The sequence below is a fragment of the Amphibalanus amphitrite genome, unplaced genomic scaffold (genome assembly GCF_019059575.1).
Source record: "Amphibalanus amphitrite isolate SeventyFive unplaced genomic scaffold, NRLGWU_Aamphi_draft 000649F_arrow, whole genome shotgun sequence".
NCBI lineage: Eukaryota > Metazoa > Arthropoda > Thecostraca > Balanomorpha > Balanidae > Amphibalanus > Amphibalanus amphitrite.
The window spans coordinates 172,421-186,323 of record NW_024882143.1 but is presented as its reverse complement, the minus strand read 5'-3'; the positions used below and the strand labels follow the sequence as shown (position 1 = coordinate 186,323).

The 13,903-nt window shown below is 47.7% G+C and overlaps 2 long non-coding RNA genes across 2 annotated transcripts; both read left to right on the top strand.

The window, feature by feature from the left end:
- The first annotated feature begins 9,917 nt into the window (after positions 1 to 9,917).
- On the top strand, positions 9,918 to 10,529 carry LOC122363958. Its single transcript, XR_006253461.1, has 2 exons — positions 9,918 to 10,041; positions 10,300 to 10,529. It is a non-coding gene; the product is annotated as an uncharacterized LOC122363958 (long non-coding RNA).
- Positions 10,530 to 12,138: 1,609 nt separating this feature from the next.
- LOC122363957 lies at positions 12,139 to 12,706 on the top strand. The gene is made up of 2 exons (XR_006253460.1): positions 12,139 to 12,218; positions 12,477 to 12,706. It is a non-coding gene; the product is annotated as an uncharacterized LOC122363957 (long non-coding RNA).
- The last annotated feature ends 1,197 nt before the right edge of the window (positions 12,707 to 13,903 follow it).

The window sequence follows — 13,903 nt, the reverse complement described above, 5'->3', positions numbered from 1 at the left end:
CAGGTTTTTCGCGAATATCTAAGAACGGCGGCGCGCAGCGCCACCATTTTCGGCACACCTGCTCATACATTTTTTTCTGCATATGAAGAAATTTTAGACCCAGGTCGTTCAAGGTCAGGTCACGTCAAATGACTTAATATCAGAAAAATTTCAATGGTCGCTGACGATCGCACCGTTCGCAACGTGCCATGGAAACCGTTCGATATTTTTGTCATTTTCGCTCAGGGAATTCACCGCTCGATTTCACACCAGTTTGAGGTAAAATGTCAAAAAATATCGAACGGATTTCATTTTATAGCGTTTTTGATACTGTCCCATGTCTCAAGTATCAACCTTACGGCATGTATAAAATATATTTGCTAGTGCAATAAAACACCTCATATGTGTTCAGCTTGACGGTTTGGATCGACTGATATGCAACATGACCTGGTCAGGTCAACCTGAGGTCAGGTTTTGAAAATGGCCTTTCAAGGTCTAATTATAGTTCATTCGTCCCGACGAGAAGAACACTATGCTAACGGCAAAATAAATGTCGTGACTCTTGAGTGGAAAATATTACAGAAAACATTTTGGTAAAAACGGCTTTTTTAGAGTTTTTGCTCTCTGGAGGCTTAATTGTTGACTCAAATCTGAGATCAAACGCCAGCAAAAAAAAAAAAAAAACGTCGAAAGGGCTTTTGACTGCATTTTTCCGCGGGCAGCTCTTTTGGTTCCGAGTTAAGCACCAGTTTTTCGAAAATATTGAAATAAGCATAATTTGGCCTTTCCTGACCTCTGGTGACCTGGCACTCGACTTGACCTTAAAAATTACCCAAGTATTTCCTTAAATATCTTTTATGCTTTTTCGAATGCCGCTTACTGCGTGTCGCTACGTGGCCCAACACTAGCCGAGTTAGAAGAGGGGACGTGAAGACGACCCCCTCCCCCCCCAGTACAGTAGGTCTATTAAAAAAGTCCCCAGCACCAGTGGGCGCTGCCTTCGCTGAGCCGAACCCCCGTCTGCCCGTCCCATATCGCGCCGGGCTCAGGTCAGGTAGGGTCAGCGGGACCGCCGCTCGGTCCGGCCCGCGGGCGGTGGACGGGCGGCCGGTAACGCTTTCCGCCAGCCAGCTGTAGAATCCAACAAACGAGACGGCCACCGCTCAGCGCAGCGAAACCGGTGTTAAAGAATGGCAGTAGATGTTCATGGCCACAATGATTATGAAATAGTCATTGTTAGCCCGTGCCCCTGACAGGAATGCCTAGACTCTCACGCCCTGTTGAAGGGGAAATGGGGATTGAGCATCATTCTTATAACTCAGCTTTGGGCATTCAGTTCTTCTCACAGACAATGACAATACAAAAACAATGTAATAAGACCAGACGTTTCGACAACAAAGTGCCTTCGTCAGTGGAAAACAAGATATAGGCTTTACATCGAAAAAAAATATAGAAAATAAGAAATATAAAAAATAATCGATGTAAAGCCTATATCTTGTTTTCCACTGACGAAGGCACTTTGTTGTCGAAACGTCTGGTCTTATTACATTGTTTTTGTATTGTCATTGTCTGTGAGAAAAACAAAATGTCTGACTCTTCTAATTTGGGCATTTAAGTGGTATTCGAAGTAGCGTCGAAAGTAGCAAAAAGAAGAAAAAATACTTCAGCCAATTTTAGATCGGTTCAGAGCAAAAGGTCATGTCACCAGAGGTCATCGATGGTAAAATTTTGCTTGGACAGGGTGCGTTGTGCGCACCGGTGCATTGGGTTTCCAATTTCCATGGAAACATCAACAGACTCGGAAGCTCGTAACGCTAGCGTGGAGCCGAATTCACATCAACCGCCGCTACAATGCATGGCAGCGCAGCGCAGCGTGCTGCAGCGCGGGACCGTGAAACACCGCCCATGGCTATCCATGTGTCAGGGCAATCCAACTCACGTGATGGGCTCGGCCCCAGCGGAGCATGAGGCTCATGACTCCCGCCCAGGCCCCCTGTCTCCCCCTAATTCCTGTCATCCTTCCCACTCTGAAATCGACCGAAAGAGCCTAACCTAACACAACAAGCAGCTCGTTTACCGCTATGTCTGAATAATATTGTCAGATTTAATTAAGGTCAACGGCTTAGCACGTAAATAACAGCAACTGCCACCATCGGTATTATGAGAAAACCAATTGCTTTTCCACAAACACTAAAAGTTTTAAGCTAAACTTGCATGAAATTAATTTTACCAGCCTCGTGTTCCTCTTATCAAAACGCTTCGAACGAATCAAAAGTTGATCTTTAACCCTCGCCGGCACAGGCTATTTTGCATCATTCGACGGCACAAGGGGGGAGGGGTGGCACGACCCCCCTCGCGCTTGGCCCCTGATTGAGCTAGAGCTTCGCGGAAAAAACGAGCGTGTTGCCCGTCACGAGAGGAAGCCGATGATACCCAATTTTAAGGTCCTAGGTCATCGGGTGACCTTCCAGGTCAGGTCAATGACCCGAAAATCGGGAAAATGGGGACCTGTTAGAAAGTCGTAAAGTGTGGCTGCTATGGGGTTTTGCGGGGTGCTGATCACGAATATCGTGTTAGTTTTGATCAGAGATGATGTCTTAAAGCATTTAGATCAGGTCGGGTTAGGTCAGGTCAGGTCAACCGGTAGGGGTCACGACGGGTATTCGTAATACGTGTCATCCGCCTCTGACAGCTTCGTTACATGTTACGAAGGCACCAAAACTACTTTGTAAATGTTCAAATGGTTGCTAAATTCGAATTCAGCTCCAAAAACTAGCGTAGAAACATGTAAAACTCGAAAAAGTGAGCCGAGGTCACCAAAGGTCAATGACCTGACCTGACCTTCAGGTGATTCAGATGGTCAAAGGTCATTTGCGTCAGGGTCATGGAATTTTCAGGGTAGGTGTAAAATTTATCAATGCGAGGGTACTGAAAGTTTCGTCGCCATCGGTCGCTTTTTACGCGAGTTATTCGCGAAAATCTTGGGGGGGGGGGGGTTGCATCGGTCATTTGAAGAATTTGGCCTATGTTCAAAGACATGACCTGACCAGAAATGGTCATGATGGATAGCAGGATATTAGATCCGTATCGTGAAACTTTACAAACACTTTAGATGATTTCATAACTTAAGCATGTCTATCAAAAATATCTATTACATGGCTCATGTGGAAGCTGGGTGTGTGATCATGCTTACGAGTATGTTGAACGCAACTGATAATGTTCTGTTGGCCACAATTTCTATATTTAATTTATCCTCCCGGACTTCATATTTTTATTAATGACACCTTGACCATGTCGAGAAAAAAAAAACGCTTAGGAGATTTAACAGCCTGAGATACATTCATTATAAGGAAGGGTCAAGGGTGCTAGATTTCTTCCGTCCTCGCTATCCTCAGGAAAAACCGATCCGCATCGCCCCTAGTCTTCATGCTTCCCTCTCTGGACTGGAGGTCACCCCACCAGCCAACCTGTAGTTGATGTCGGTTCCATTCCAAGACACATAACCGTCTTCGGGTGACCGTTGGGGATACGGCTGGACCGCCCGACAGGGCAATCGTCCCACGGGAACAGCCACGCTTCCGGAGTCCGCAGATCACTGTCGCTGGCTCGCACAACCAAATTACTACACCAGAGCATAGTTATGTCATAGCTCTGCAAGGGCCTTCTCAGACCGAAAAAGATGGCTCCCAACAAAACAAACAATTTTCTCATTCAGTATTGTATCTCATCAGGCACCACATGTTTTCAGAGTGCTTATCATGCGTTCCGTCCTAAAAAAGCGCAGTTCAACTTTCTCCCATTGACTTAAGCGATCTCAAAATTGACCCACCTTTCTGTCAGCAATGTCAAACTTGCAAAGTAAACGTTTCAAATGCATATACTGTTGCCCATTGAAATCACTGAAGGTTTTAAAGTGATCGGTTAGTCGATGTATTTAGATATGATGAGCACAGGAACTTTCCTTGAGGTAAGGTCACTTGACGTGACCTGGTGTTATGACCTTGAATTGAAAGACTTGGGCGGGAAAAATGGATCATTTGAAATCTTAAAATGATAGATTCAATAATTGCAAACACTATCCCGGCCAAATAGTGAGAAGGGAGCGATTCCCCAACCCCATGTTTAGCTCCTATAATTGAGCTAATTGCTAGAGCCTCGCGGAAAAAAACCAGCGCTTGCGTCGTTACGTGACGCAGCGACTGTCACCCCATTTTAAAATATCAGTGACCTCTAAGGGCAGGTCAAGGGCCCCAAGGCATTGGATCGGTTTTTGGTGAATAACTTCGCAAAAAGGTCGCATTGTCGTCATTTCGATACAATCGTGTTTTCTGTTCTCAGACGCGTCGATTTATATGCTTTTTTGCTTAGGTGAAGCAATTTAGGATGTTTAGGTCAATGTCATGTTAGGGCAACACAGGTCACGAAGCTGTTGAAAGGAGGACATGCTGCACAACATTTGATTCGACCAGTCTTGCAGAGTCCATTGATGGCTGTCCCACTCCCGACTGGCTAGCTCATTTTGATCGGGAGTTATTGACGAGCACTCCTATTGACGAGCACTCCGTCACGCAAGGTGAACAATGCAAAAGTGAAGCATTAAACCTTGCCAAGAATGTATGAAGTCACGATTTCATGTGCGTGAGGTATAGTTTTAGCTCATTTCCGACGCCAAATTAACAGTTTCCATATTTTCCCATTATGCTTATATGACACTAAGTGCATTACGGATTTGCATCATTTTATAACCGACAACTGTGCAGTCTGCAGAGGTTTACTTAAGACGTCATAGTTAAGTGACCTGACATGAAAACGTGGTTGATTTCAAATGATCCGGCTTGAGTCAAATGTAAGGCATATGAAATGTCAGCCTTCTACCATCAGTGTGCTTTGAGCTACCGCAAAAAAAAACATGGTGGCGGCATCCACCCCTTCTTCTCGTCCGGCGAGCGTAAAACCTCGCTTCGAATTATTGCAGGTAATGATGCGACCGAAAACAAAACATTTATCTGTGTCTAGAACGGCCGCTGACTTGTTGGACAAGATCCCCAATCTTAATTTGCTAGATGGGAATAAAATACTCGGCATAGGTATGATACATATATACCCCTTGATTTGCCCTCGCGCAAAGTCAATTCTAATCATCACTGTCGCTTTTTTTATCCGAGATGATGTCGCCACTAAACGGGTTGCTTTGTTTGCTTGCTTGCGTTGAATGGTCATTACGGATTATTGAAGGATTATGATATAATAGGAATGGGGCAAGGGAGGATATGCACTGCAGTGCAGGTGTTTAATTTAGATCACAAAGGCATCGTTTCCGGCATCGTGCAGAGTCACTATCTTCCCCTCCTCTGCACTGCGGCATCTCTGCGCCCCACACGCGGCGTCCTCACTCCACGGCCGGCCGCCGCCAACTGACCCACTCGCCGGGCGCCGCGACCTGACCCGTGTCACTGCCGCGGCCTGCGCAATAGAGTCGGGGCTGGAATCCGGGGGTTCGGCCGGCCGGCCGCCGCTGGAGCGGGGGACTTTTTTAGTAGACCTACTGTACATCACGGTAAACTCAGAGCACCAGCACGGCGCGGTTTAACATTAATTTTGAGCTGAAGTAACTTGATAACTTTTGATATTTCAATCAACTTGCATGCCCTATAACTTCCGTTTCTCTTACTGGCAAAAGAAAATCTGACTTTTTTATTGTGTTTTCAGGGAACGGCCCATTGAGCCTCCTCTGCATCTTGGCGGAGAAGGCGTCAGTGGTGGCGTACACGGGTGACGAAAATTTGGATCACCCCTATCATAACAAGTCCGAAGGAAACGAACGGTGCCGCCTCATCGTGGAGCGAACGGAAGTCTTGTGGGGATCCATGGTTTGGAAGGGAGTCTTTTGCTGTGGGCGACGGCGCACTTTGTGCTCAGTCAACAAACGGCGCCAAAGTGCGAAACACGCTGTGGTTTGTGTGTATCCATGTGATCCACACACCATTCAATGCTGAGCGCCAGCCACCTGTAGCCGCGAAGACTGAGGTCGAGAAGCTGGCAAAAGAGTGAAGCTGAGCTGACGTGGAGTCGATCCCCCCCCCCCCCCCGACGCAGTTTAGCGTGTGTCAGAATTGAAATACAGCGCAATGCGACCGTTTCTACAAACATGTATTTCTTGTAAGGGCTGGGGCGAATAGTGCAAGACTAGACGTTGGTCGGGCATGGTATACTACAGATATGTATGCTGGTTTTGGGCAATGATTCGTTAAATATTGGCCAATCCCAATATATAGACTAGCTGCCTGGTAGTGGCTGTTGTATCAGCATCATGCATGCATATCGCATAATGCTGATGCGGCAGCTGTTATCATGGGCGGCGAGCCTATACATTGGCTTGAGCCAATATAAAACGAATCAGATCAGCCGTTTCAGGCGGCGCCTGAGTAACACCCGAGTATCGTATGAGTTATCGATGTGAGTACGTCCTGAGTACAGCCCTAGTTTTCACTGAATAACCGATGAGTTCCAACTGAGTTATGGCCGTACTACCACCTGAGTTATACATTAGTACCAGCTGAGTTACATGTGAGTTACTTCCTAGTTTTTCATGAGTAATGACTTACTAATGCCTGAGTTTGGCCTGAGTTGTCTGAGTAGGACATGAGTTACGCATGAGTACTTACTGAGTTTTATCTGAGTTTTACCATCGGACAAAATGGCAACTCACTTTGTTACTCACATGCTACTCACTTGCAATGAGTTTTGCCCGAGTTTTACCTGCGTTCCGGCCTGAGTTTTACCTGAGTACGCGGATTTAGAGTGAGTTTTACCATTGGACAAAATGGCAACTCAGTCATTACTCAGAAAAGTGAGTAAAAATTTTTTCAGTGTACTTAATTATAAGCAGGCAGTTTCCGCTAAACCACTTGGCGAGGGCGACTGCGGCGTCCACCCGGTCCTGGTTTGTATAACTCTTCCATTTTTTTAACCATTTGCTCTAATGGTACGTACTTGAAAAAGAAATTAATTGGTTTAATTTACATTGCATGTTTGCTTGAAAATAACTTATTATTGCATTAATACTGTAAAAGCACTTCTCATTGATCCGTATAAAATGATCATTCGATTTTCAACGCGGACAGAGAATGAGCGTGCTCGGTGATAAGTAGATAAATAATTGTGTTTTGTATTTCATTTTCCTGGTTCAGAAGTGCTGGTATTTCACAAAGATATAAAGGCACGGAATGCGGCTTTTCTGAGCGAGGGTATAAGTCGCCAGGCTGAACAGCTATTCAGCTTCATGTTTGATGGCGTGAAACTCAGTCAAAATCATGACGTTTACATACGATCAAGCGCACCATTCAATACACTTACCTACCGTAAAACTCCATGCCAGTCCACTTGATAAGAGCAGTGAGCACTATCCCTTCTTCGCGCTGTCACACGCGCCCAAACATCAACCACCAAATGCCCCAACACCGGTGTGTCGTTTCGTCGCACAGCGCACAGACTGTCACAAACGCTGCACATGATTGGCGCAGAACTGCGCATGCGCGAACAGCCGAACAAGTATGGCTAAGCTCCGGCTTTACTCCAGTTAGCCGAAGGACAGAGCCAGCTTGATCAGCCCGCGCTCCGCCCAAATTAAGCCTGTTTTGGATGCGCGGGCAGATGTCGGGCTGAGCTACTGCTATCCGCACGTGAGCATAGCTGCGGCATGCCCCAGCTCAGCCCTAGTAAAAAATGCATTGGTTTTGATCAAATTGGGCAAACCCAGGCTAAGCCCAAGCTGCCCGACGTTTGCCACAGTTCAGCCCAAGCGAATTGCTGGCTGGGGATAGACAAGCAGCTATACGAAAAATCAGCCTTCTAGCTCTAAAAATGTTGAGTGCAGAGCAGAAAGACTGCCTGGGGGGGTGGCAACCACCCCCCCCCCCATGTGCGGGCGAGGGTTAACTGGTGGGTGACCTCTGAGGTCAGGTCAAGTGCCCCAAGGTTTGGTTCAGTTTTTGGTGAATAACTTCGCAAAAAACGGCCGCAGAGCGCCGATTTTGGCAGCATCGTGTTTACCTCGCTCAGGCGCATCGAATGATATACTTTTTGTTTGGCTCAGGTCAACTTAGGGTGATGACCTCAGGTCACGGTCAGGTCAGCGCCCCCATGTCACGAAAATGGTCGAAATAGGTCATGTCGCATATCATTCGATTCGGCAGGTCTTCCTGAGTCCATTGGTCGCTTTCGCGACTCGCTAGCTCAATTGGATCGGGAGTTATTGACGAAAACTAATATGACCTTGATGACGTCATAAATGACGTCACGCAAGGTTAACATTGCAAAAATGAGGCATCTAACCTTGCAAGGAGTGCATCAAATCACGATGATTCTGTGTGCTTGAGATAGTTGGAGATCGTTCCCGGCGCCAAAATAGCAGTTTCATTTTTCCCTACACTGAGAAACACATTTTAGAACTTATACTGATAGTACTCACCTGAGTAGGGTAAGGTGCCTAATTAGCGACCCTTTCCGATTTGCGACCTACCTCCCTACAGAAAAACTGGCAGGAGAAAACGGGGTAAAAATATCGTCAAAAGGTCAGCCATACTTTAGTTATCAAATTAAATTATTTTCCGGTCGTCGATGTTTCTGGTGGGACGTTTCAGGTGAGTTTAAATAAAAATGACGAGTTTCTTATCCAAAATGTGTGTGTTTGGGCCCTCTCTGATGAAAAGCGATGCACATTAGGATGATGCACCTTTTTTATTCTGAATCGACGTTCCTTATTCAATTGATTGTCGTTTTCCCATAGTGAATCGCTCAACTGTGCACAGCATGGCGGTTAAAAATGTGTCGCAACTCATATTTCCTATTTGCGCCTGACATGGTCGCAAATAGCTCAAGAAGGGAGAGAAAGGGGAAAAGAGAGAAATGAAAATGAGGTGTTGCTGAAGCTTGCAATGTGTGGCAGGGGATGCCAAATGTCGTCACCGACTGCAGGGGTGCCGAATTCAGCGCGGACCTCGAATATCATACGAGATAGCCCGCAAAATTTGGGTTTTCGCCTTCTTTTCGCCTTTCCGTGCATCACGTGATCAGTTTTTACTTCCGTAAATGTGTTGGATAAACGTTCCTGTTCGAGTGATTGAAAACTTTGCGTATAGGTTACCTTTTTGAGATCGTATTTAATCTTTTCGGGCGTCGCATTTTTTGCCATTTTTAATATGGGGAAACCCATAGACTTATTAGCGACCCTCCCCGGTCGCTAATCGGGAAGAGTTCCCTATTAGCGTTTTTTGCAATGGTTTGCCAAAATGCTCACTACAAATAAGTTAGTGAATATTGGGGCAGAAAATGGCTATGTTTTAATAGAAAAATGAACGGTCTCTCCGAAAATCAAGCCAGTAATACAGTGGCACCCACAGAGCGTGAGCAATGACGGTTCAAATTAAGGGGGTCGCTAATTAGGCACCTTACCCTACCTTCGATGGTTTCCATTTTGCCGCTTTGAGGAATTGGTCTTTCCCGAGAACTGTGCATGGTCTCCACTTCGGTTTCAGGAGTGGATTTGGTCTTGACCGAGATAGTTTAGTACTGGAAGTTGTCTAGCTACCCGTGTAACGCAAACAGTCGGTCTGCGGTGAGATTCGAACCAGCAGTCATTCGGTCAGAAAGGATGGTAAACTTCTCACTTTTTTCCTTATAGTTCTCGCAGCTGACGTGTTTTGACGACAGATGTCAGCACAGAAGGAAACTAAAGGCGTAGGTGGCGCTGTGTTAAGAGTAGAGCAGTTTGAAGTGCTGCGATTCCATTTTCGCTTAGGAAAATAGCAATTATTGATAAAAATAAAACATGTATTTTTCAGTAGAAGAAATAATTTTTAATGAAAAAGAGCCTCACTATATGACACGATGTTTATCGATTTTAACAGTTCAAACCAATTCAAATGGATATCCCTAAGGAACATCTCTATAAGGCCTCAGTGCTTCCGGTCCTTCCTTTCTCGAAAGCACTGCGAAGGCTGCCGGCAGCGTGGTTGTTCCTTTCGCGAGTTGGTGTCTGGCGCACAGCGCGAACGTCTCATGGTGAGTTTGTTTTCTGTATTCTTTGTGTGCACTTAACAGCTTGAAAGTAACCACAGCAAAGGTAATTACTTACTCTGGGAGGTGGCAAAATCTGTGTGCCATTACCCATTTTTGGGATATAGGACAGGTTGCGATTGCCATCTGTTTGCCAGTGTTAGCAAAATCTGCTTAAATACCAATTCGTGTGCTTTGAGGATATGGGTCAGAAATTAAGCGTTTCTGCCGTTTCTCTAATATTTGTCTTACTCTCCCTTTCAGAGCAAGAAGCCGTAGAGACGATGCTCTCAATGTTGGACACCGAAGTGAGGCAACTCATCGGGCACAACGCCAAAATGTCCCTGTTGTGTCCTGGCCCTGGGTCACGCGTGTCGCGCCTTGACAGCCGTGACCTTGAACGACCTTGACCGGCCGGGCCGGGCCGAGCGGCCGAGGGTCAGTATCGTCCGAGCGGCGCTGGTGTCAACACAGCTGAGTGCCGCGAGGTGAGGTGAGGCGTGTTCGCCGAGACGGTCCGGCCACAGTGAAATAGTGAAATACAAGGCTATAGAACTCCAGGTAAGGACACCAGCCGTTTGACCTTGAACGCCGCCGGCCGGCCGATGACGTCATTGGAGGCAAGCCGGCTCGGCGGACACACAGGGCGAATGCATAACGGAGGGGCGTTGGAACGTTGCGGGAGCCAGGGAGATATTTTAAAGTGGTTGCATACCACCATTGTTTGTTGATTGATCTACAGACTGCATCCTTTTAAACCTCGATGCATCCTAGGCCTGGATGGTGCGTACATTCGTGGAACGATCACCCCGTCCGACGTCCGTGGTCGAAGCTGTCATAGTATTTAAGACACTCAGACGGGTGCAATAACGGCGATCCGATCCCGTCTCTGGCGAATTTAGAGGGGTCGTAAGGACCCAGGCCGAATCTGACCGTCTATTTTTAGGGAAACGGGGTGGGTGAATTGACAACCGATGGCGATGATGAGAAGGGATCCCGTTGTCGATTGTTGTTTGACAGACAACACATGTTGTACTGGGCGTATGGCCATCAGAGGTAATGCCTGAACGTAGGCAAGCATAATTGGTCTGTCATATGACAGACATTGTTTAGGAATATAAAATGGTAATTGAGAGCATTGAGGATATGATCTCTACATTACGGGAATTCACTAATTACTACGGCCCATAGGGGCACCGCCAAAGCTGTTGTTTTGCCATCGGTCCCAGGCAACTCCAGGGAGCTGCAGTACCCGGCGGCCAAAGCGGCCACCTCGTCGACTCGCAGGTCCTCTGGGATTCCGTGATGCTTTAGTGCTTCACCCACAGAAGCACGGGCATAGCAGTAGGATGTGGGGCTAGGTGTCTGTCCACCTCTTCATTCAAAGAACAACGTGTACAGCGCCTGGTCCCGCCGAAGCTCGGTATCGACCGTGACTTATTCACAACTGGCGGATCCAGGAAGCGGTATTGGACACTGCGGGGGCTTACCCCAAAAAGGTTTCTCGGAATTAATTTAAAAAACTCGGATTACGATTCCTTGCGCACTGCTGTGCGGTGTGATTAACCAACATTTCCTCAGAAAAGTTGTGAAGTTTTCATTTATTCTCGAAAATCGATTTCGGGCGCTGCCCTGGTTGTTGGGAAGACATTTGCCCCAAATGCCTTCCCCTGGATCCGCCAGTGGCCGTTGCCCCACTCCGAGCTTGACAAAAGACGTCTTCAAACCTCACCAGAAACCGATGGTAAGGTGAATTTAAATCCAATAACTCATCTGTCTGCCCGCCTAAATATACTACACATGGTACAGCACCCGGCCCTGTCGGAGCTATTCGAGCCGATCGTGATATTTTCGGCTTTCCCCATCCCAAGCTCGAGCTCGATTAGAAACGTTCTCCTTCCCCACCCGATTGCTGATGTCAATTCAAATTCAATGCCTGATCTCTGTCTGCCCGACCAGAACCCATTCATTGCACACCGTTCAGCGCCCGGCCCCGCCAGAAGTATCCTAGCGCGCTGAGCAGTTGCCTCCAGCCGCGTCATCGCGAGGCCCCGCGCGGCCCATAAATGAATACACTGCGCGAATAGCCGTGTCACCCCCCTGGAAAGCACTGCGAAGGCTGCCGGCAGCGTGGTTGTTCCTTTCGCGAGTTGGTGTCTGGCGCACAGCGCGAACGTCTCATGGTGAGTTTGTTTTCTGTATTCTTTGTGTGCACTTAACAGCTTGAAAGTAACCACAGCAAAGGTAATTACTTACTCTGGGAGGTGGCAAAATCTGTGTGCCATTACCCATTTTTGGGATATAGGACAGGTTGCGATTGCCATCTGTTTGCCAGTGTTAGCAAAATCTGCTTAAATACCAATTCGTGTGCTTTGAGAATATGGGTCAGAAATTAAGCGTTTCTGCCGTTTCTCTAATATTTGTCTTACTCTCCCTTTCAGAGCAAGAAGCCGTAGAGACGATGCTCTCAATGTTGGACACCGAAGTGAGGCAACTCATCGGGCACAACGCCAAAATGTCCCTGTTGTGTCCTGGCCCTGGGTCACGCGTGTCGCGCCTTGACAGCCGTGACCTTGAACGACCTTGACCGGCCGGGCCGGGCCGAGCGGCCGAGGGTCAGTATCGTCCGAGCGGCGCTGGTGTCAACACAGCTGAGTGCCGCGAGGTGAGGTGAGGCGTGTTCGCCGAGACGGTCCGGCCACAGTGAAATAGTGAAATAGTGGTGTAATCGATAATATGCGTGGCCAGTACGCGAGTGAGATTGACCCTGTGCGCGACACCGATTCAGAGACGCACATAAGTTAACACCGTCGTGTCGGATCGCTCGTACCGGTGATGGGAGACAACGAGCAGCTGGAGCGTCTGATGGCGCTCGTGGTTCAGCAGTCAGCAGGCTGCCATGCTGGAGTAGCTCCTCCCCAGCCAGATGCAGCTACCAGCTGCGCAAACTGTCTAGAGCGGCCAACCGGCTGTCGTCGCCTCCGCCGCTCCTATGGCTAGACTTCGGTCTCACATGGACTGCCGTCGGTAGTGTTCACATGCCAGCCCATACATTTTACCTGTATTAACTTTTTAATGTCTGTGCCTGTGTACAGTGGCGGCGGAAGGTATTCTAGGATAGGGGTGCAAACGATATTGAAGCGCCCCTTCCCGCTGGGCGCCCCTTACCATATACACGGTTGTAGTAACACAAACAGTGAAGAGACTATTTCTTAATGAAACATCATTCGGCGCTAAAAAAAAAACACTCATTTAAATTGCGTTTAAGTTGCATCCGTCCTCCCGGCAAGTTGGTTAGATCTGCGAAATTTCGATCGTTAGAACCCGGTTTCTAATCGTTCCGACGCGACGCAATGATAACCGAGACTCTATGCCGAGACTAACCCCGCGTTCGATGTATCTCGGACGGCGAAGATTCTACGCCGTCCGGCCAATCACGTTTCATAACCGCAGTCGAGCCCCCGCTGACCTTGGACGTTATTGGCCGGACGGCAAAGAATCTTTGCCGTCCGGGAGACATCGAACGCCGCCCTAGTTACTGCTAACGTGAAGTGAATAGGCTGAGGTTTATGGTGGGAGTAGCAGGTTTGTGACGCCCCAGTGAAATAAATGCCGCCTTTCAACACCGATAGGAGCCCGAAATGAATGAATACAGGCAATCAACGCTGGTAGGTGTCCCAGCGAAATGAATGCATCTATTACCACCCAGAGGTGCCCCCATTTCAAACTAATACGACGGCGACGCCTCCACACCGATAGGGGCTCATCCCAGGGGAACGGAATAAATGCCGCCCCCTCATTGCCGGGCGCCCAAGGAGAATGAATGTTATTATACATCAACACCAATATGCCTCCCAGTGAAATGAAT